Raw genomic sequence first — 22,038 nt, forward strand, 5'->3', positions numbered from 1 at the left:
TTACATTATTGATATATGCAACTTGAAGATTAAATAAATATAGTTAATTTATTAGCGATCCTGCAACTCCCTGTGCTCTCTATTATTATCAGTACATCAATGGTTACAATATTCAATACATGTTACTAGTAAGTTTAACAACTACAGTTCATTAAATAGTGGTTTTGTAATTCCTTGGTATATTAGATTACAGTACTGAACTGAAAAGACATAAAGGGGGAGATTCATAAAAACTTGGAGAGGGATAAATTGGAGAATTTACTCATAGCAACTAATCAACTTCTATCATTTTTCTAGCACAGCCTGTAAAATGGCAGTAAGGAGCTGATTGGTTGGTTATTTAACTCTCTCCACTTTATCTCTCTCCAAGGGGTATATTTTTCACACCCTTTTTATATTATTTTAGTATCACAAAAATGTATGAAAGGGCAATCGCATAAAAATTTGTAAAATTCTCCTCCAAGCCCTTAAGTTCGCATTATTTTAGTAATCAGACTGCATTTATCATACTTGTAATGGGAAATGCGATATGCTCAAATTTACTAAAATAAAATTGTAACGGAGGGAGTCCTGCGATAGTAACATCATCTGGAGATGGCGTTATGCAAGCTTCTTCCTGTCTCACCTACTCCTGCTCATCCTTCCCTGTCTGCTGACAGGGAAAGCAGAGCCCAGAGTAGATTCTGTGATCAGAGAAAAAAAAAAAGGGATATTCCCTGCAGCACACTGCAGCAATATGGGCAAAAATACTTGAATCCTACATGATAACAGAAATTCAGAGGTATTAGTTGCATACATGTGATTAAGCGCCGGGCCAACGTCAAGGCTCCTCTCTACCGGCGTCCCCAAAAGAATCTAGCCAAGGACCATTCCCAGGACATCACACGAAAAATGGAAGAAAGGTGATAGTGAAGTGTAAAGTATAGATGTGTAAAAGATAATCAATACGTGTTAATATAATAAGAAATGATTAAAATTACATAAATAATAACCAAACAAATAGAAAGGTGATGAAAAAGTATTTATGTGAATTAAGTGGTGATGCCCTGAAAAAGGCCCAGCCAGAGTAACCCTGGGGGCCCCACGCCCAAATGCTCACCCCAAAATAATTATTGCTACCAAATAGTACCAGCCACTCTGGGTCATATAATTACAATATACTGCATAATATCAGCACATGTATAAGCTGAGAGCTGACTCACCTAGGAGGTACCCCAAAAACCTCCAAATGGCACTATAAGGAACAGCACATCCTCCCAATGCTGGCTCCCATCATCAGGGGCGCCGAGAGTGGGGGGAGCGGGTACAGATTACCCTGGCCCGGGCTACCTGAGGGGCCCGGCGAGGGCCCGGCGGGGGGCCGGGTCCAGCGCTGCCCCCGTCCCCTCACAACAGCCCAGCACACAGCGTGTGCTGAGCTGCATTTGGAGACTGCTTGTGGCTGCTGAGCAGCAGCCACAGCAGTCTCCTATGCCTGTGTGGGGGAGCGATTACACTGATCGTGCGCCCCCCTGGCTTTGCGCTGGGCTGAGGGGGCTCAGAGCGCTCCCCCTCCCCAGTGCGCAGCGCCGCGAAGCGGTGCTGCAAATCTTTTATTTATTTTTTTCCTCTCGGCAAGGGGGCGTGGCCATGCCTCCCCTATTAGGCCACGGCCCCTATTACCAGGGCCCACCACGGCTCTTGGCGGGCCTGTCCATCATGCCTCTCAGAACTACAAATAGAAAGTATGGTGGTCGCTTACATCAGCTTAAAGATATTGCCCAGGTGCTTGTAAAGGGTGGGGTTTACACTGAACCAGAGAAAAAAAAGGGATATTCCCTCCAGCACACTGCAACAATATTGGCAAAAATACCTGAATCCTACATGATAATAGAAATTCAGAGGTATTAGTTGCATACATTTGCAAATATATGATTAAGCGCTGGGCCAACGTCAAGTTAGGGGTCCCAGTATAGAGGAGCCTTGACTTTGGCCCGGTACTTTCTATTTGTAGATTCTGTGATCAGCCTGTGTGTCTAAATAGACCAAAGGTTGATCAAAGTGAAAAAACTAGTTAAAAAAGAATATATAAATATAAAAAATGACCTCCATTCACTGATCGGCAATCTGGTGTGGTGACCCAGCTCAGCTGATCGCTGGGCTCCTGCTGTGACCCCTGGTCATCTGCTTTGTGCTGTGAACTGAGATGCCGTGCAAGTCCCGACCGGAATCTCAGTTTACAGTACTGATCAGATTATAAATATGCCCCCAAGATTTAAAAAATCTCCTTCAAAGTATATTCCTTTTCATCCCGGCACAACAGGGGTTAGGTACACTCCATCGCTGCACTGGTTAGAGAGCGGAGCATATCAGTTCGGCCAGCTGGTCCAACATCGATCATCCAGCCCCCAGGAACCAGCACTATTTTAAAGACTTAAGCTCCTCTCCAGCTCTATCCTAATTGGCTGGCATTAAACCTATGTAGGTTTTGTCTGACTGCAGCCTGCTAACACCAGTGAGAGCTGAATTCTTTCCAAAGGCATGTGGCACTTACTTAAGTAGCATTTTGCTTTGATCATTTTGATAAAGGCTAAAGATGCATAATATAAAAAAAATACCAAAATAATAACAAAATTAAAAAGTTCTAATAGAACATTAACCATAACATTCTTCCATATCACAGACCAAAAAATATATTCACTATTTATCCTGAAATAGTTTTATTGATTGCAACTATGCAATACTGTATTAATATAACCAGCCTTATCTAGTTTGACTCATACATGTATCTATTTATCTATAAAACTATCACAGAAAAACTGAGCTATGGATATGGTGAAATTACCAATTAAATACATATTGATTTGGTGTCTATTATGATATAAAGTAAGACACATATACACTGCCTTTGAGGGTATCTCAATGTCATAAAAATAAAAAAACATTATTTAATATACAGAACCCCGACTAATAACCTTTGTTATCGTCTTTATTGAGCAAGACACAATACATATTATATTTCAGATTGAGATTGCATAGGAAAAACTGGACTTCCTTATAAACTATGTAGCAAACATCATGATGAGATTTATCATAAAAAAATTGCACACTGATTTAGTAGAATTAGAAATGTTTGCAAATTAAAATAATCCTGACTATTTTGAACATGATATACAATCAACAATATTTTTAAAACAACAAAATAATTTAAGGATTTAAATGTATCAAGTGCATGTGTGTACACACTACCATAGTCACATATTGCATTCACCAACAGTCAATGATTATAAAATGCCTATTGAATATATCCATGTGTTTAGCTATTATTATTATTATTATTATTATTATTATTATTATTATTATTTTTAATAATCTCAATTTGAAGAGCAAATAATCTCAATATTGAACATTAGTACGAGACTAAGGGGGGATTTATCAAATCTGGGAGAGAGATAAAATTGTAAAAAATAAATTATGAACCAATCAGCTCCTAACTATCATTTTATAAACACAGCCTGCAAAATGTAAATTGGAAGCTGATTGGTTAGTACTTTATCTCTCACAACTTTATTTCTCTCCCAGCTTTGATAAATACCCCCCTAAGGGGCATATGTATCAAGCTGTTTTTTACATTAAATTATGCAGAAACTGCAGTTTCTGCATAATTTTATGTATCGATCCTATGTACTAATGGCACAATGCAGGAGATTTCACAGAAATCACTGGCAAAGTGCTAATTAGCACTTCAGATCGCAGTCCCCATTATTATCAATGGGATCTACGATCTGACCCCTATGTACTAAACTCCAAAACGCTATGCTTTTCGGAGTTTAGCACCGGTTGTTTACACCATGTTCAGAAAGTGCAAATTACTGTTTGTACCTGGGGGCACCAGGTGCAGGAGGGAGATCTTTCGATCTCACCCCCTGCTGCCCCCAGCCAGTCCAGGAAGCTGATGCTGTGCGCATGCGCATTGTCAGTTTCCCCTGGTGAAGTCTTTCATTTCAGTGAAAGACTTCTCTGAAATGCCTGGGATATAACTGACTGGGACAACAGTTACCGCTACCGCTGTCCCTTCCCGGGATATTTTTATTAAAAATTAAAATATCCCCAGCGAGTAGGAACATTAATACATAGACCCCTTTATGTGTTTTTAATTTGTAAAGTAATAACTAAAATAATTGAAGCATTTATGCTAAATATATCCAAACAATGATAAACATATTTTTTGTCATATTGAAATGTAATATGAAGAAATTGCACACAATGGTCAGAATTATTATTATATCCAGTATATTAATCAAATTATCCATCTAAGCATTCTGCCTGATTTACTTGCCTTTTCATAAATAAATACTCTTCAGTTTTAGGCACTGATATTCTGTGCATTATTTTATCATTACTACCATTAATGTAAACTTTCCTCTGTTTTGTCCATGTCTTGCCTATAGTGAATTTTTTTTTATTTTACTCATTTTTTAAATATCCACTGCTGAAACAGGCCCAATGTCCCCAAATCTTTATACCACTTCCCTAACTGTTGTGGGTATGGATTTTCTACTGTTTTGTGACATGTCATACACAACAAAATGTAATAACAAGGACCGATGCAGAGTTGGTAGCACAATTGGCGCAATGTCCGAAATCAAAAATAGTATACACTAAGGCATATTCAATTGGGCGTGAGGTTTAGCGAGGAAAAAATCTTGCGCCCCTTGCGGCCAATTTTGGATTACCGCCGGTATGCGTGCTTCCAATACCCGCGGTATCCAATAAAAAAAAAGTGGTTGCGTGGTATCCACTGGTCTCTGCAGTTCCCGGTGGCCTCCCCTCTATCATCTCACTGGAGAGGGGGCTGCTGGGAGGTTCCAGGGGTTGGTGGGAGAGTCAAGGGCTGCTGGGAGATGTAGTTCTCCCAGTGACCATTACCGGGGGCCACACTGACACTGGGGGGGACACACAAACACCGGGGGTCACACACACACACTCATGCACACACACACTCACTCATACTCACTCACAAACACTCACTCACACTACATACTCACCTCTGCTGCTGGAGTCCGGGTCCCGACGCTGGATGCAGAAGAGAGCACTTCGGAAGGGGAGTAATTACTGACTAACTAAGCTAATTGGAAACTTCCAAAGCTTAATTAGTCATTAGGAGGGGTGCCGCCAGGGTCCCAGAGCAAGTCCCACTGATTTTTCCTAAAATTTGCGTTTTCAGAAAAAAAAAACACTTGCTCTGGAGGTGCGAGTATAAAACCCCCCCGGCGCACAAAATAGTAAAAAAAAACGCACCTACAGTAATTGAATAGCAAAAAACCCGCACCTGCAGGAAAAAACTCGCAGGTGCAGGTTTTTTGCTATTCTCGCACCCAATTGAATATGCCCCTAAATTGTAGTATTTCCGCACACATGCACAGCTATACGCATCTCAAAATGTGTCTAAATCTGCATGGGCAGCATATGTGCCTGGTTTGAGACATCAGCTTGTATTTGCACCTGCCCCTATAGCAAAAATCTCATGTTCATTTATTTAGGTTTTGATGATGATAGAAGTTTAGTTTTGACTTTGAGATATTTATCACAGTCACACCTCAAATAACTGGAAGCTGAGTCACCCATCCTACTGTGCTCATAAAAGCCAATGTCAATGTAATAGGATATTTAAGCAAAATATATTCATATGAGAACACTTTTAAGCTCAATATAATACTAGTAATATTGGCAATAAAACGCCTGTGTATTTTATGTAGACATAAAAAGAAAGGAAGGTATAGTTAGGAGTTGTCTGTAAGATATATCAGCTACACTACATTAAAAGTTACTCTATATATATATAAAAAAAAAAAAACCATGAAATGATCTGTTGTTTGTAATTTAGGTATTGTTCACAATGTATTTAAAAAGAACATTCAACGAAGCGTAGGTAACCTGACCTTACTTCAGGGGAGCTTTGACACACATTCATTAACTCGTCTTAAAGCTCCGCTGCAGCATAGTGTATTATGCACTTTACATAGTGCCTTGACAGCCATCCCCGTGGAACTCCATCATATTTTACCGAGCCTTAGCAATTGTGAACCCAGCAGGCAATGTTAAAATTGATGTGAAGCAATTCAAAGGAAAGTGATTGCTTGTCAGTAAGCGTATGTATCTATAAATACCCCAGAACCTCCTTCTCTTTCTATTCCTATAATGCCCACATTATCCACCTACTCTCCCCTCTTCACCTTTATGTTGTTGTCATTTATTGTCCTCCAGGTTCATTTTCCCAAATCCTTGACACCATGCTGCCTGGTTCATTCTCTCCTATCATTTTGACCTGCCTACTACTAAGTTATATCAATATTTCCATTGACAAACACTCGGTCTGTGCTGCAACAAAACATTTCTGACTTACTCCTTCCTGTGGTCTCTCCAGTTAGACTTCTCCCACCCACCGTGTTGGACTCTCATTTGACCTTGTAATCTACTGCTACTGATTTTTCTTTACTCTACTACCGGTCCAATTGTCATTTTCACTAAGACAACTCCTATTGACTACTCTGTTCTGCCCTCATAGGTCTGCCTCTCTCTACTAGAAAACAGTCATTTCAGCACTAGACAATGCAGCTCCAGCCGTGACATATAGAAGTCAATGCAGAGTTGAATGGCTGTAATTAACTCACAATGTGCACATAGAACTAAATGCAGATATTTAACCATATGCTGAGTGGTACACATCGATGTGACTGCACTGTCGGTTCCATACACTTGGTTTCAGAGTCGTCTTCATTATCAATACGCACCTGCACAAGCCCTGTGCTTGATGCAAGAGATCCTTCTATGTGTATAGTATATACACAACTCTGAAGAACCTGAAATTCCATCAGCAAGCTCGCCATGTATTTTGCCTATGTGCACAGACTGACTGTGCTAGTGGGGTCAGATCATCAGACCATCTGCCTATCTGCGAATGTCCCATTGTAATACCCCGCTATGCAAGGTATTACGGCTGGCACTGTACAGCTACAGCGTTTGTCATTACACAGACAGACCTTAATTCCCGGCAGCCTCTGCAGCCATGTAGGAGACATCACATGAGCAGTGTCGGGTGGTAGAAAAAATGACAGTTGGAAGCAAGGAGCAGTTGGAGAGATGGCCGGCCTGCAGTGTAGCCCTGGCCATAGAGTGAGGAGCCTCAGGAACCTCTGTACCTATCAAAATCGAATGGAAGCCTGAAAGGAGGAGATGGCACTGAGAGGAGGAGAATGTACAGTAGCAGTGGAAGCTTCATTCATTACCTCATTGCCCCTCCTTGTTGATGATGCAACCCTTCCCCCGTTAACTCCTCCTCTCCTGAAGTGACTGACAGACTGCAGTGAGCCAGATTCTCTCAGTGTCCTCAGGAAAGGTGCTGACATCTCTCTCTGAGAGAGCAGCCATTCACATTACACTGAGGAACAGATTTCAGTCACAGAGCCTCAGAGATAGACGCCTCAGTTAGAAAGGGTTCCAGTAAGGCAGCAAGAAGTAGTCAGGCCTCCCCCTGTTATCAGAGGCTTTCCTTACTGTTGGTGAAGACTTTGGTAATAGGCACCATGAACATCTGCAAACACTGTGGCAGAACATAATAGTCCTGGAGGCCTATTCATCATCACTTATTTTTAAATTAACATTTTCAAATACTTTTGTAAAAATTGTCAGCACTATTCATCAAGTTCCAAAAGAGCATTTTTTTTTTTTAAATTGGTGGTGTTACTGTACAACACCTTGAGATGGCGTCAGGGGCTCCGAGAGGGGGGGAGCGGGTACGGATTACCTGGGCCCGGTCTTCCTAAGGGGCCAGGTGGGGGCCCGGGTCTGGCGTTTCCCCCCCCCCCCACAGCAGCCCAACACACAGCGTGTGCTGAGCTACAGTGGGAGACTGCTCGAGGCAGTCTGTGGGGGGGAGCGTTCTCTGATAGGGAACCAGAGGGATCAGCCTCATACCCTAACAGTAGCAATAGCAATGCCTGAGCTTGAGAAGCTAGTAGTAGTACAGCTCTTGCTCTATGTAGATGCTGAAACCAGCTATTTAGTGCACATTGCCCTAGGGACTCTGATACTTGGATTCAGACTTTTAGTGAGGCCCGGCGGTAAGGTGGGGACAAAGGGAACACCTGTCCCAGGCCCCTATGGTCAGAGGGGCCCTGAGGATCAGGGATGCAAAAAAACAGGGCCGCAGCACCTATTAATAATTGTACAGCTGCAGACAGGATTTTTTTTCCCCCTGTTACAGCAGCCATCAGCCAAAGCCCTGCCCACTGACATCCTTCCCTCCACCCCAAGTCAAACACCGAGCATATAGTACTGTCACACTGTGACACATGCAGGGGCTGATGCTCCACCTGGGCCCGCATCCCTCTGCACCAGCTCCAGCACTGACACTATCTTACAATAGCAGTTTCTAACCTCTCCTGCTTCCTACATTCCTCACTTGTCTCATTGGCTTCCTCCCATGTTCTTCAACTTCCCTTAGTACATCTACTCTCAGTGATAAACTCCTCATTCTCCTCCTTACTAGTCCAGATGAAATGTGTAAGAGGGAGAGAGCGAAGCATCCTGACTGTCCATTCACACAGCCTCAGCATGGCTGGGAGCTAATAGTTACTATTCGTTTACATGAAGGTAAGTAACTATGTTATTCTAATTTTTTAATATATATAACAATATGGAGATTGGAGGGCACTCATCATTTGCAGCAATATAAAAAGTTTTTAATCGTTACATATCACCAGTGTCAATATACAAATTCTGATGTTTTGGTAATATTACAGACCTTTGTCATGGCACAAATATATCAGGAAGCCACAGCCATCTGTAATAGATCAGGGGCCGTCTGAGCTTCCTTAGCAATGGATTACGTCACTTTACCTGGTCTGGCACCTGTTCCCAGAAGTCCCACCCCCAGCCACCGGGAGTGCAGCGGCATGCAGACCATAACACACTCTCCTTTATAAGGTAAGGCACCAGCACTAGGTCTTGTTTTTGCACTTTTATTAGTCCCTACGAAAAGGTCTGAGGGCCTTCAAAAGTTGACTATGTATTTAATGGTTTGATTAATACACGTTGTTGTTTTTGGAAGCAAAGGAGTGCTGCCTGTTATTTTCCATATGGGGCAAGGCAAGGCTCCAGTGGAGAAATATGTTTCTATTTAATCATTTGGGAAGGCACCCTTCAGGTTCATTCATTCGTCCAGAGTGCCAAGTTACAAACTATATATATATATATATATATATATATATATATATATATATATATATACACAGTATATAAACACTATGTTATTGTCATTTTTAACATATAAATGTGTGTGCATTTCCCTCAAATTGTATGATTTCCGCACAATTGCAGTGTCTTGTTTTTGGAGGAGGTGTCAAGGAGGGGGTTGCGTGGAGGAGGCCCAAAGATATCAGTGTACCGGGCCCTAAGATTTATGTAGTCGGCCCTGCATTTAGTCACCAGAACTTTCCTCAATATTTATGAACCGTGTCAGACTTCCCTAATAATCTGAACAAGTTAGATATATTGGGCCAAATGTAATAGGGTGAGAGTTTAGAAAATGTGATAGTTTAGCAGTAAGCTCACACACTTTTTAAACTCGTCCAATGTAGTAGAGTCCAAGAACATGCAAACACATGTTTTTTTAGACTCAAATACTCTCACGATTTAAACTCTCATCCAGATGTTTTCCCATTTTGAAGGTAAAACTCGACCAATGTGAGAGGTTACTGCTAAACTCTCACATTTTCTAAACTCTCACCCTTTTACATTTGGCCCATAGACTGTATATCGCAAAGTGTCTAGTTAATGTTATTGTCATTTTGCGAACCCACTAAGGTATAGAAACAGTGATCCGAATTTGATTAAACAATACAGAGAAGCCGAATTTGATTTGTATGTAAAATCTCCTTATTAAGGAATTAAATATTAATTTACTGGTTTAGGAGGTAGTATTTATAATAATATAATAACCGGAAGATTCTAGAATGTATATGTATGTCATAGAAAACAATCTAGCTATGTCAAATGCAATGCCTGTACTTTAGATTAATAGGTGTCATTTATTATGTTTTCTATTTAATGAGTTTTATTAGTTTTGTACTGTGTATATAATTTCATTGTTATTAGTCTATCAGAGAAGACTCATAGTAAAAAAATGAAAAAGGGAATGTCTCAGGGCGCTACTATGCTGCCACCTTAATAAACTGGATCCTATAACAAAATATAAGTCCACCAAAATAATGTATACAAGTCCTTTCAATGATAGTAAAAGCCCTCTTCTATACGATAGAATACTTGTATGATAGATCGAAGGATCAAGTCACTATTCAAATAGGAATCTTTCCCAAGTTGCATGTAGTATACTCTCTTCTCAAATCATCTACATGGAGTGTGCTCTCTTCTCAAATCATGCGCACTGGTAATCTGACGCAGGCATCGGGGTGCCGTATTCTGACAGGAGGCATCCCAACAGCCGGCATTACATACCCATTCTGTTATTTAGGTCTAAGCATATACCATGTATATGGTCATAATTAATGTTTCCCTATTAAGAGAGTCTTTAGCTCTAACTAATAGGCATAATACCACCAATTCAGTAAGTATACTATGTAAGGCATGGGGAGAAGGATTCTGCGGAAAAAAAATTGTTCTAAAATATGCACATAGTGAAAAATATGTAAAAAAAACAAATGACTAACTAATGGTGCATAACTGCATACACACGAGATTTTCTATCCAACCATCCAACTAGTTGATTGGTTGGAATGAAAATCTGGTAAGGTATGAAAGCAAATGACAATCAGCAATTTGCTCCCAAATGCCGGAAAATGGACAAAAACTGTTGTTTGAACAAATTGTTTAGATCAAACATTTAACAAACTTGTCTGACGGCCATTTTCATCTGTTTTTTGGCATTTAGGAGGAAATTGCTGATCATCAGTTACTCCCATATGTTACCAGATTTTCATTCCAACCAATCAACTAGTTGGATGGTTGGACAGAAAATCTTTACGTGTGTACCCAGCCTAAGTTAAACCTCTATGTAAAAGCTGAGAAAGAAACTGAACTGATGTAAAATATTAATTCCGAAATCAAAAAACTCTACTAATTCACTTATGAGAACAGCAAATTTGCATAACTCTAAACTTTGGTGATTTTTCCCATCAGCAGGGAGCTGGCAATTTAGTTTATATGGCTGTTATATGTATACCCTATTTTCGGCAAGGCACTGCAGAGCACTGTGGCACCTTACAAAACAACAATAACACTAGTAATTATATTAATAACGATAATCTCATTGCATCTTTCCCTTTTTAGATGAAAAAAAAAAAACAGTTTTTCTGTACATAAATCCCAATGTACATAAAAAATTAAAGTGCACAAATGGGGCGCATGAAATAAAGACATCCTATTAATCTCTTGATTTACTGCAGATGTAAATTAGGCTTAAATGAGCAGTATTTTAAAAGAAAAATGGAAATCTTGAAATCATTTTAAGAGGTGATCTTACAGTGCTAATGGGCAGTGCATTAAAGTGTGATTTCCACTCTTTCCATTTTGTGCATTTTCATGTGATCCCTAATAAAAGGTCACACAAAGAGATGTGAATGTATAACCAGGTGGTCATATAGCAGCATTTGCCATGATGGCTATCTGTAATCAATGTAGGAATAATGCAATTTCATTGTGATAATTTCCTCTTTGCTGATTTGGAATCACTACAGTATGTACAACAGGCCACTGTTTCTCTACAAATGCAGCTAGCTAACACTTTATATATCCCTTTTATCTATTCACTCAAGTAGCAGATCTTATCATTTAAACTGGCCATACACGCTACAATTATCGGGGCGATCCACCCGATATCTGCAGATCGCCCCGATAATTGTAGCGTGTGCGCGGCCGACCGAGGGTTAAATATTGCTCGGTCGGGCATGCTCGATTGTCCAGCATTCCCGTCTGATGCGATATTTAGGGGGTAACCTGTCGGCCGCATCTCGCAGTGTATGCCCAGCCATGGCCGACAGACGGACATTTCCTGTGTTCCTTCCCATGGAAGGAACAGGGAAATGTCTCCTCCCCCGGGGGCGGAGCGCAGATGTCGGCTAATACACTGTGAGAAATCTAACAGTGTATGCCGCGGACATCTGCGGCTGGCAGGCATTTTATCTGGACGTGTATGCCCTGCAGGCTGTATTCAATACTACCAATTAATTAGTGATACTAAATACTTATTAAGTGCTGCATATTAAGTGATAAAGACACAGGTATATCCTGGGTGCAACCCAGCTGAGACCCCTTTCAGATTTATTGCAGGGTCGATGACATGACCGCCATCACGTGTTGAACCAGCTCTTGGAGATGAGATGGTCGCATCGACCTGGGTTACCCGTTCACACAGCATCGCGAGTCGGATTAAACCCGTGTTCAAGTCTGCTCATTACCAGGGTTAAAATGCCTGAACCTTTCACACTGCACAGTAACCCGAGTTGCTGCATGTTCACGTGCAATAACCCAGGTAATTTGCTGGTATTGTGAAAGGGGCATGAGGGGTATATTTACTAAAGTGCAGGTGCCCATAGCAACCAATCAGATTATACTTAACATTTATTTAGCTCCTTCTAGAAGATAATAGCTAGAATGTGATTGATTGCTATGGGCAACATCTCTACACCTAAAAAACCTGCACTTTAGTAAATACTCCCCTCTGAGGAAAAAAGATGCAGCTCCAACAGCAAAACAATAAGAAGAGATTATTTCAATATGAAATTATCCACATAAACAGTTATCAACTGTTGGCTTTTAGAGGTCATAGTAAAATTATTTAACCCCTTCTCTGCTGAGACTTTTCTCACGACTGTACTGAGCCTATCTTCTTTTTTTCCCCTGGTCACGTTACATTATCAATATTAGTCATTTGTTTATGCTGTACCCACAGAAATTGCACTTTTTTAAAATTTTTATAAAATAACATTTGTTTGCTTATACGTACTGCCACACCAAAGGAAATCTACACAAAGAAGGGTTTTTTTATTATTATTATTATTTTTATTATTATTATATTTTCAAGAAAGCGAACTAAAAGCAGATGTGAGTTTTTGTGCAGTCACTAGATAATATGGGGACTATTCATCTAGATATAATTATCACTAGTGATAATTATGTTTGAACTCGCTGCGAGTTCAAAGTACCATTAGGAGGGATTCATCATGCCTCACTAATATAAGTATCACTTCCGAAAAACTGCTCTTTTTGCGGAGTCAGCTTTTCGGAATTGTGATACTTTTCTCTCTTATCTATTGCCTCCACGATCCCAGCCCTCAGCCTCTGCTTGTCTCCACGCTCCTAGCCGGCAGCCCCTGCTCCATGTCTCCCCTCTCTCTCCAGCCCGCAGCCCCTGCTCCGTTTTTCCCCTCTTCAAGACCCCCCCCCCTGCACACGCCAGTGTCTATCCCAGGCCAATCGCACCCTCGCCTCACTTTCTCCAACCAGAGCCTGCCCCCCGTCACCCACAGCCACTGCTGCTGCTGCTCTTCTTTGCCGGCATCTGTCCCTCCACGGCCGCCACAGCCAGTCTTAACCCCGTCGCGACTGGTGTCTAGTTCAGCGCCCCCCCACCGCGGCAGCCACAGCCATTCTGTATGTAATCCCCCCACAGCTGGTGCCCCCCCCCGCGTGCGCGCGCCATGTAATTAACCACCCACCAATGTCTGTCCCAAGCACCTACCCCACGCCCACCCCCTCGGCCACTTCAGCCGCTCGGTCAGGGGAGAAGCAGCGGAAACAACAGGACCTGGAAAACAGCCGTCAAAGGTAAGAAAAGAGACACAGCTGGAGGGATCTGAAAAGATCTCTCTGCTGCAGCAGCTGCCTTGTAAATCTTCACATGGTCCTGTGTAAACAGCAGCTTGTGAAAATTATTGGGGGCTGAATGCCATCTCAGGGTGGCGTTCAGTAACACCATCAAGTTCCGAAAAAAATGCATTTTCAGAACATGATGAATAACCCCCGACACTTAATTTTCACATGCTTTTGTAAAAATTAAATGATAATGAATAAGTATGAAGAGGTTGCATTATTTGCTTTTAGGAGACAGGATGAGTGACATCTGGGCATTACCCTTCCCTCTACCCCCCTCCCCCCCCCCCCCCCCACCACACACACACACACACACACACACACATTTCTGGGCTGCTAAATGTTTTCTATAGTGAAGGATTTTATATGACCAAACAGTGGGCCTGATTCACTATCAATTGCAATAGTGATTATGAACACAGTTCAACTGCGATAGTATGCTAATCCATTGCAATTGCTATGTCGTCGCAGTATAACACAAGGACACCCACTTTACCTTACACACATCCGTAATGTTTATCAAGACTGCAAAACCATTGGTACAATCACAGCCTCCTGCACAAGCTCTGACTACTCTGCAATTGCTAACTTCATCGCACGCGATGAGTCCTCGCAGTGGCTAATGTATGCACACCCCTGCAATGGCGTTCAAATGCCCTGGCAGCCTGCATTTTGCCGAACCACCCCTCCGTCACCACCCACTTCCTGTTAATCACTCTGCGATGGGTCTGCATGGTCACTTTGATCACAGTCCCGATCGCAGTGGCCGGTTCGAGCACACACACTGCGATGCATGCGCAGAATGCAACAATCATCTGATTGCGTGCGTAATTGCAGTTACAAATTGTAATTATTTAGGCCCAGCGTTGACTAAGGTGGCATATAACTTGGGCCGGGATGTACTAAATATGAAAAAGCCTTAAAACCCCGAAAATGCAGTTTTTGGAGGTTTCACCGCTTTCCGCAAATGTACTAAGTCCTGATGGGTGGCGTTACCCAATAAAAGCATATGGGCTTCTTTTCGGGATGCTCCCATGAGCCCCTGTAGCCTGCATGTGCAGATAGATGCCAGAGAGACTTCTGGGTGTTAAACCCGGAAATCCCTCTGCCCGGCAGCATCGCAAAAGACAGCTCTTATTGGGAGAGCTGTCCTTTGTGATATTCTTGGTACATACCGCGGTAATGAACCGCGGTATGTAACCGAAGGCAGGCGGGATGTACCGTATTGCTAATGCGACGCTTACTAGTTTCCACCCTTGAAGAGGGAGCTATCTTCTTTCAAATGAGGATACCCCTCCAACTCATACTTGCCTACTTTTGAAAAAGGAAGGGAGATGGTGAAAGCATCACCTGTGAACACGGCTGTAAAGTTGGCAGGTACTGCTACATCTGAGAGGCGCGCCATAAAATTGATTTACATCCAAATGTAAATGAGCTCCATAGCAACAGTTATTGCTCAGTTACATCTACATGTTGATGAAAACACACTGATACATTATTGTGTCTTGGGGAGATGTTGGATGTGTCTGGGGAAGATGCTGGCTGTGTCTGGGGGAGATGCTGTGTCAGGGTGATGGTGTCAGAGGGAGAGCTGTGTGCGGGATAGGCTCTGGGCATCGTGGTTCGCTTTGCTCGCCACAGGTGTATATACCCCCTCTATGTCCATGTGGATAGTAACAAATTACATTGAGCAGCAACTGATGACATCAGGGTACATCTACGGAAGGGAATCTATCCACTACCATGAGGGTTATAGTGTCAGGGGGAGAGCGCTGTGACATTACTATGTTATAAGGGGCATTACTGTGTGGCATTACTGTGTTATAAGGGGCATTATTGTGTGGCATTACTGTGTTATAAGAGGTATTACTGTATGACATCATTTTTTATAAGGGGTACTACTGTGTGGTATAATGTGTTATAAGGAGTACTACTTTACTGTGTGGCATAGCGTGAATGAGCTCTTTGTGGCATAAAGTGAATGGGCTCTACCTTTGTTGTGTAGTGTGAATAATGGGCACTAATGTGCGGTTAATTTGATTAAGTGGCACTACTGTGTGGTGAAACGTGACTAAGAGACTGTGCATTGCAATGTGATGAATGGGCACTACTGTGTGGTGTAATGTGACTAAGGGGCACTACTGTGTGGCATAATTTGAATTGGGGATACAATTGTTTGGTCAAGCCCCTTCCCAGCAAGACAACACTTGTTATTTTTCGATGCGCGCTTTCGCCGTGAATTCTACCTATTTCAGTTGTGGACAGCGTCATCAATGCTCTTTATGTACACAAGGCACAAAATGTGTAGTTATGGCTCTGCTTTGGTGTGCACAGATGTATCATCCTCTTTGTTCAGCACTGCCTGTCCTTAAAATTTCCTACAGTGAACACTATCTAATCCTCTACAACTGCTAAACTAGGGCTTGGTCAATTGAAAAAATGCCTTCCCTTTCTTTGTGTGTGACCTGCCCCAATGAAGTGCCAGCTTTACCTAACCGAACCAACCAACTACCAAATGTCTGACTATGACACATGTTTGAATCCCCTGCAGGATTTGCTCTGGTGTGTGTATTTTAATACAGAGAATGATGTACACTTGTATGTTGTTCTAATAATTATTATATTTGTAAGAGCATAGACTATGAAGTGGGAGGAGTCAGGAATAGTAAGGGAAGGTGTCTATGCCAGGAGCCAGATGCTGACGCGAGGTGGGCCTGTGTGCTATAAATGCCAGGGCCTAATTTTAGTTCCAGTCCAGCCCTGGGTGGTGCCATAATAGGTCTGTGGCGCCTTACAGATTACATAAACAAACAGTATAAACAATGGGTAGGTGATGCCAGTAATAAAAATAATAAGAAGAAATACATTGGAGTGAGTTGCTTGTTAACAAATTTACTCTATTCTTTACCAAACCATGTAGAGACAGGGCCAGTCACATGGGTCCTCTAAGTATGCAGCTGCGTAGAGTGCCAACCAGAGGAGGACGCCTTAAGCAGTCTCCACTGCTTAGGTGGACTAGTCAAGGTGGCAGGGGAGAAAATAAGAAGAGAGATACAGTCAAAAACTTGGGGCATAGAAAAAGATTTCCAATTACACTGCATGAATTCTGCATTACTTGAACCTCAGGATACAGTCTACATGAAGCTAGTATTATCACAAGAAGGACTTATACAGTCCTGATGTAAGGGTTGTGGTCTATCTGGTGAGGGATCTACATTTTTTCCCAGGGGCTGCTATTAATTCCTGGTTTGTATTGCATTGATCTGACAGCTCGGCCATTGGTATGTATGGCTCCATTCATGAGCTGAATTTTAGAGGCCAAGATGCATATACACCTCTTCTGGTCTTGTTATCTCTATTAATTATGCCATCAAGTCTCGGGCCAATATAAGGGAGTTTGCTGTAGTCAAGGGCATAGCTATAGGTGCGGGGGTGTGGCTGGTACTGGGTCCTGGCATCCTCTGGGGCCTTTTCATTTCTTATTAGTGTGCTTCTGCAAGGCAGGAAATCTGCTGTTCCAGCCATGTCTGTGTCCATCTCTCTGCACTGCTGGGACATCCCTGGACCACAACCATGCCTTCTCCCGGCATCAGTCAGGAAAGACAGAGCCAGCTGAGACAGCAGATGTGCTGTCCTGCAGCAGCAAACTAAGAAATGAAAAGCTGTCCATGGGGCACAGAAGGTGACTAATGCATGACGGAGGGGGTATATTAATTTTGCAATGGGGCTCCCATAGGTCTAGCTATGCCTCTGGCTGTAGTATTGCAGAACTTCTACCTGATTGGCTATTGCAGGTCATCCCATGTCTAAGCCATGTCTGATGACTGCCATGCTGCCAAAATGATTCTTGTGCACCGAACCTTTCTAATCTCTAGTGACCATGTTCTCTGCTTAAGTCCTTGTCTTCCATGCTACCAAACTGACTCCCGTGTACTGAACCTTGCTTACCCGTCAGTGTCATGTTTTCTGCTCAAGCCATTGCCTGTTGTATTGCCATACTCATTCCTCTGTATTGAATCCTGATAACCTCTTCTGACCACGTTTGCATAATTTGTCTCAAAGTTGACAAATTATGCCCCGCAAACAGGAGCTTCTTAAGAGAGGAGGGGGCCTGTGTGCACTCCCCGTGCGGGGCCCACCTCCTCTCTCCCCGGGGGCCAGCAGCCGACTGACATGCTGGACAGCCACCGGAGCATTAGTAGACTCCAGGCACTAGAGTGTGCCCGGAGTCTACTGCACATGCGCAGAACACCGGAAAAATGCTCGCCACGGCCATTTTCCGGTGTTCTGAGCAGCGCCGACACCCGACGTGGGACCACGGATAGGTGAGTTTAAAATAATATGGGCGCAGGGTGTGCGGTGCCCCACACACACTGCACCCATTTTAGATATGCCACTGCCCGCAAATGTGAAATGCCCGGAGTCTAAAACGTCAGTAACAGTCCTGTTCGTCCTTAGTATGGTTCAGTTAGGATTAGTGACAACCAGGCTCCGGATGCCTAGTATCCACCACAGGAATATAGTACTGGACTGGTGCCCGCACACTCGGAATGGATAGCGTTCACAGAGCCGACGCTTAACACGTTTCGGACCTTAATAGTCCTTCATCACTAAATGTTGTAAATGTATTTGAGTTTAACTCTGATCAGTACTATGAACCCATTAGGAGTAGATATGTGATTATCAGACTTGGATCATATTTGGGCCCGATTGGGTCGTGATTAATCAGTTGAAGTACAGCGTTACCCATCTACTATCGATTACTACCTGTAAATCATACCCATATGTGTTATTAATAAAAAAAAATTTGATACCTACCCCTGATGAAGTCGAAAGACGAAACGCATAGGGTTTACCAGTTACGATTCCATTGACTGGTTGTGTGAAGATTCCCTCCCTATTGAGCTCACACCTGTTTAAAGGACCCCTTATGGTCTAATGTCATACAGTCTAAAAGAAGAATACCCAATTTAAACATTTAGAGGAAGGACTTTCACATTCAAGCAACCTGCTAAATCACACTGTTTTAATTTGATTGCACATAGCGCACTTAGGAATTTTTTATGTGTATATATATATATATATATAAGTATTCGGGATGTAGTTATCAGACCGGCGGACGGCGTGCCACCAGTCTGAATCCTGTCACTGAAAATCCAACATGGGACTTAAGATAGGAGTCAAAATACCAACACTTATCTTAATCCCACCGACATAATCCAGGAGGATGGCAGCCCGAAGGAGGTAAATATGGAGCGTCCTTAGCGTTAGCCGCAGGGGGAGTGTTAGGTTTAGGCAGAGTAGCGGGGTTAGGTTTTGGGGGGCAGGTTAAGGTTAGGCAACCCTCGGGGGGCAGGGTTAGGGTTAAGCACCACTGGGGGTAATTAGGGTTAGGCACGAAGGGGGGAGGGATAGGATTAGGCACTAATGGGGAGGGTTAGGGTGCGGGGTGGGGAGGGTTAGGGTTAGGCTAAAGGAAGGGAGGGTTAGGGGGGAGGGTAAGTATACTTACCCGACCCCGTGTCAGGATACCAACCAGTGGGATGCCTCTGTCTGTATTTTGACAGAAGGCATCCCGACACCCGGCATTACATACCGATTCCATATATTCAGGGGCATATTTATGAGTGCAGGATGTGTGGTGCACACGGGCCCCTGAGTCCAGGGCCCACACCGTACACCCTGCACCCACATTTAGTTTATACTTACCTCTCCGCAGTATTCAGAGTGCTGCAGAGCAGCAAAAATCACATGGAAAGTGGCAGCGGCCATTTTCCTGGTGACTCGCGCATGGCAGAAAAAAATCACCCGTGCATGCACACTAGATTCTGGCTCAGTCCACTGCCAGAGAGGAGAGGGACCCTAATGGAGGCTGTACACGGGCCCCCTCCTCTCCTAAAACGTCCCTGTATATATTCAGAAAATGGTGTGGTATATTGAGAGTGATAAAACCAATATTATTGGACACACTAGATCACATGACCGTGTATTATTTTCCAATGACCGCACACCTCATGCCTGATCTACTTCCTACTGTATTCTGAACCTCATTACAAAGCCACAGCTGTATCACTCAATAAGTGTAAACAATAACATCTCTCACAGACACTGCTCACAGAAAACCAGCACATCACTGCATCACTGACATTTCTAACAGAAAAATGTCAAGAAATGTCCAAATTACTTTGTAACTAAAAGGACCTGGCATTAGTCCTTACCAAAGAACACTGCCCTGAAGAATAATTTCACACTTCCTTCCAGTACAATTCAATGTTCAACACATTCTTTCTTTCCAAAATTAACCACTCTTAAAGTGACAGTAGTAATTAATGTTCAACCAAAAAGTAGTTGCAGATCTGTCATAGGTGTCCAGCTGCTACATAAAGGAGCTCATGCAGATTTAGACATAAACACATTTTGCAAAGTTTTTTTCTTAGCAAAATGTGTTTTTTCCAACAGAAAGCAGGAACAAGGGAGTAAGGGCATGTTAATGCATCTTACACTCATTGAGGTTGCAGATACATCTTTGGTGGTTATGGTTACCTCTCCCTTGGAGCTAGACAAACTGATGATAATTATTTGTAAAGGTAAAAAAAAAAACATTGGTAGTGCAGCGATCAACAAAATCAAGGTGACAAAAACCATGGGTCCCCCTGGGAATCCCATTACCAGCGCTAATATATGTTACTAATAGAAATAAAATAATTTTCTCTTGCAAACTACAGATCCCAGCATGCCCAGACCACCTTTAAATGGTTAAGCCTTCTGGCACTTGTAGCACTACAAGCTCCAGCATACCAATGATTGCATGGGCATGTTGGCGATTGAGGAATCCACACATGCTAGTGTGCATTGCCAGGGCATGCTGAGACCTATTAAAGTCCTATTGGGGAAAACAGTATGTAAAACAGTGACACCTAATTACAAAAATAATTTACAGCCAGACTAAAGGTATTAGATTAATATTCCTTATTATGGCACATACAAATACAACTACAATAAACTGGTTACAATTGTTTTTAAATATATACAGGAGTCTAGAAAATGCTAATCATTCCTGGGAAAATAACATGACACCAAGAGCAGTGCTATTGCATGTGATCCCTGGGGGTGTGTTCTGCTTTCTGCCGGGAGCAGTGATGCATTCAGCGCTGGCAGCACTATTGATGGAGAAAGATTAGACAGCACCTGTCATCGCCTCCACCTCCAAGACTCGTCCCATGTGAGCGGGTCACTGGCTGATGCTTATTCATATGCCGTTTATATTAATAATGACTTCATTTAACCACTTCAGTGCCTTCCAAGCTAAACTTAGCTGAGATGAAGAACAAATATCTTGCAAATTCATCATTTTATCTTATCAGACTTTCAGCCCTGAGTAGACACATCTTCATAAATGTTTGGTAACCAGGAAAAAAAGACTGTTCACACTGACAGATCTAGGTGGAAGGAAGTATATCAGTGACCTTTATTATGTAATATACATGAAGGTCTGATTTAGAGTCTGATACATTTTTTACCACCCAGTTATATAGATAAAACATAAATATGGTCACAAAATTGCCCTCTTACAGTACAAGTGTGCTTTGAAATGTATACTGATACCTGTATGTCCATGTCCAACTCCAAACAAGCAGTGTGACTACATCAGGCATATAAATGCATATTTATTTACCTAACTATAACATAAAAATGCTGAATGACAGTATAAGTTATATATTCAAATAGTATTACCCATATCATATAATGTAATGAATTGTCATATACACAAGGGAGAATTATGTCTTGACAGTAATATTAAAATATGTGAAAGTTTCATTTTCTATATACAATGAAATGAAATCCACCCACAGCCATTGTTTTGCGCTTTATAAAATTAATGGCAATCTACTTTCCTGCAGTAGTCAAAATTGAAATGGCATAAAAGAAATCGACTAGACGGCTGCAACATGTCATAAAATATCAGCTAAGTTAATGCATGAAGTGCTGTTAACAGGAGGAGCCAATAAACAAGCAACCAATCAAAACAGCCGAACAGCGCCACTGATGTCAACATCAGCACGTACCTTTGTACCAATAAAGATAAACTGTGCTACTGTTGTCATCATTATCAGCACCAGGGCCGGTGCTAGGGTGTTCAGTGCCCCCCCCCCCCCCCCCGCAAACTAT

This window comes from Taudactylus pleione, unplaced genomic scaffold (genome assembly GCF_031769625.1).
Source record: "Taudactylus pleione unplaced genomic scaffold, aTauple2 ptg000218l, whole genome shotgun sequence".
Taxonomy (NCBI): domain Eukaryota; kingdom Metazoa; phylum Chordata; class Amphibia; order Anura; family Myobatrachidae; genus Taudactylus; species Taudactylus pleione.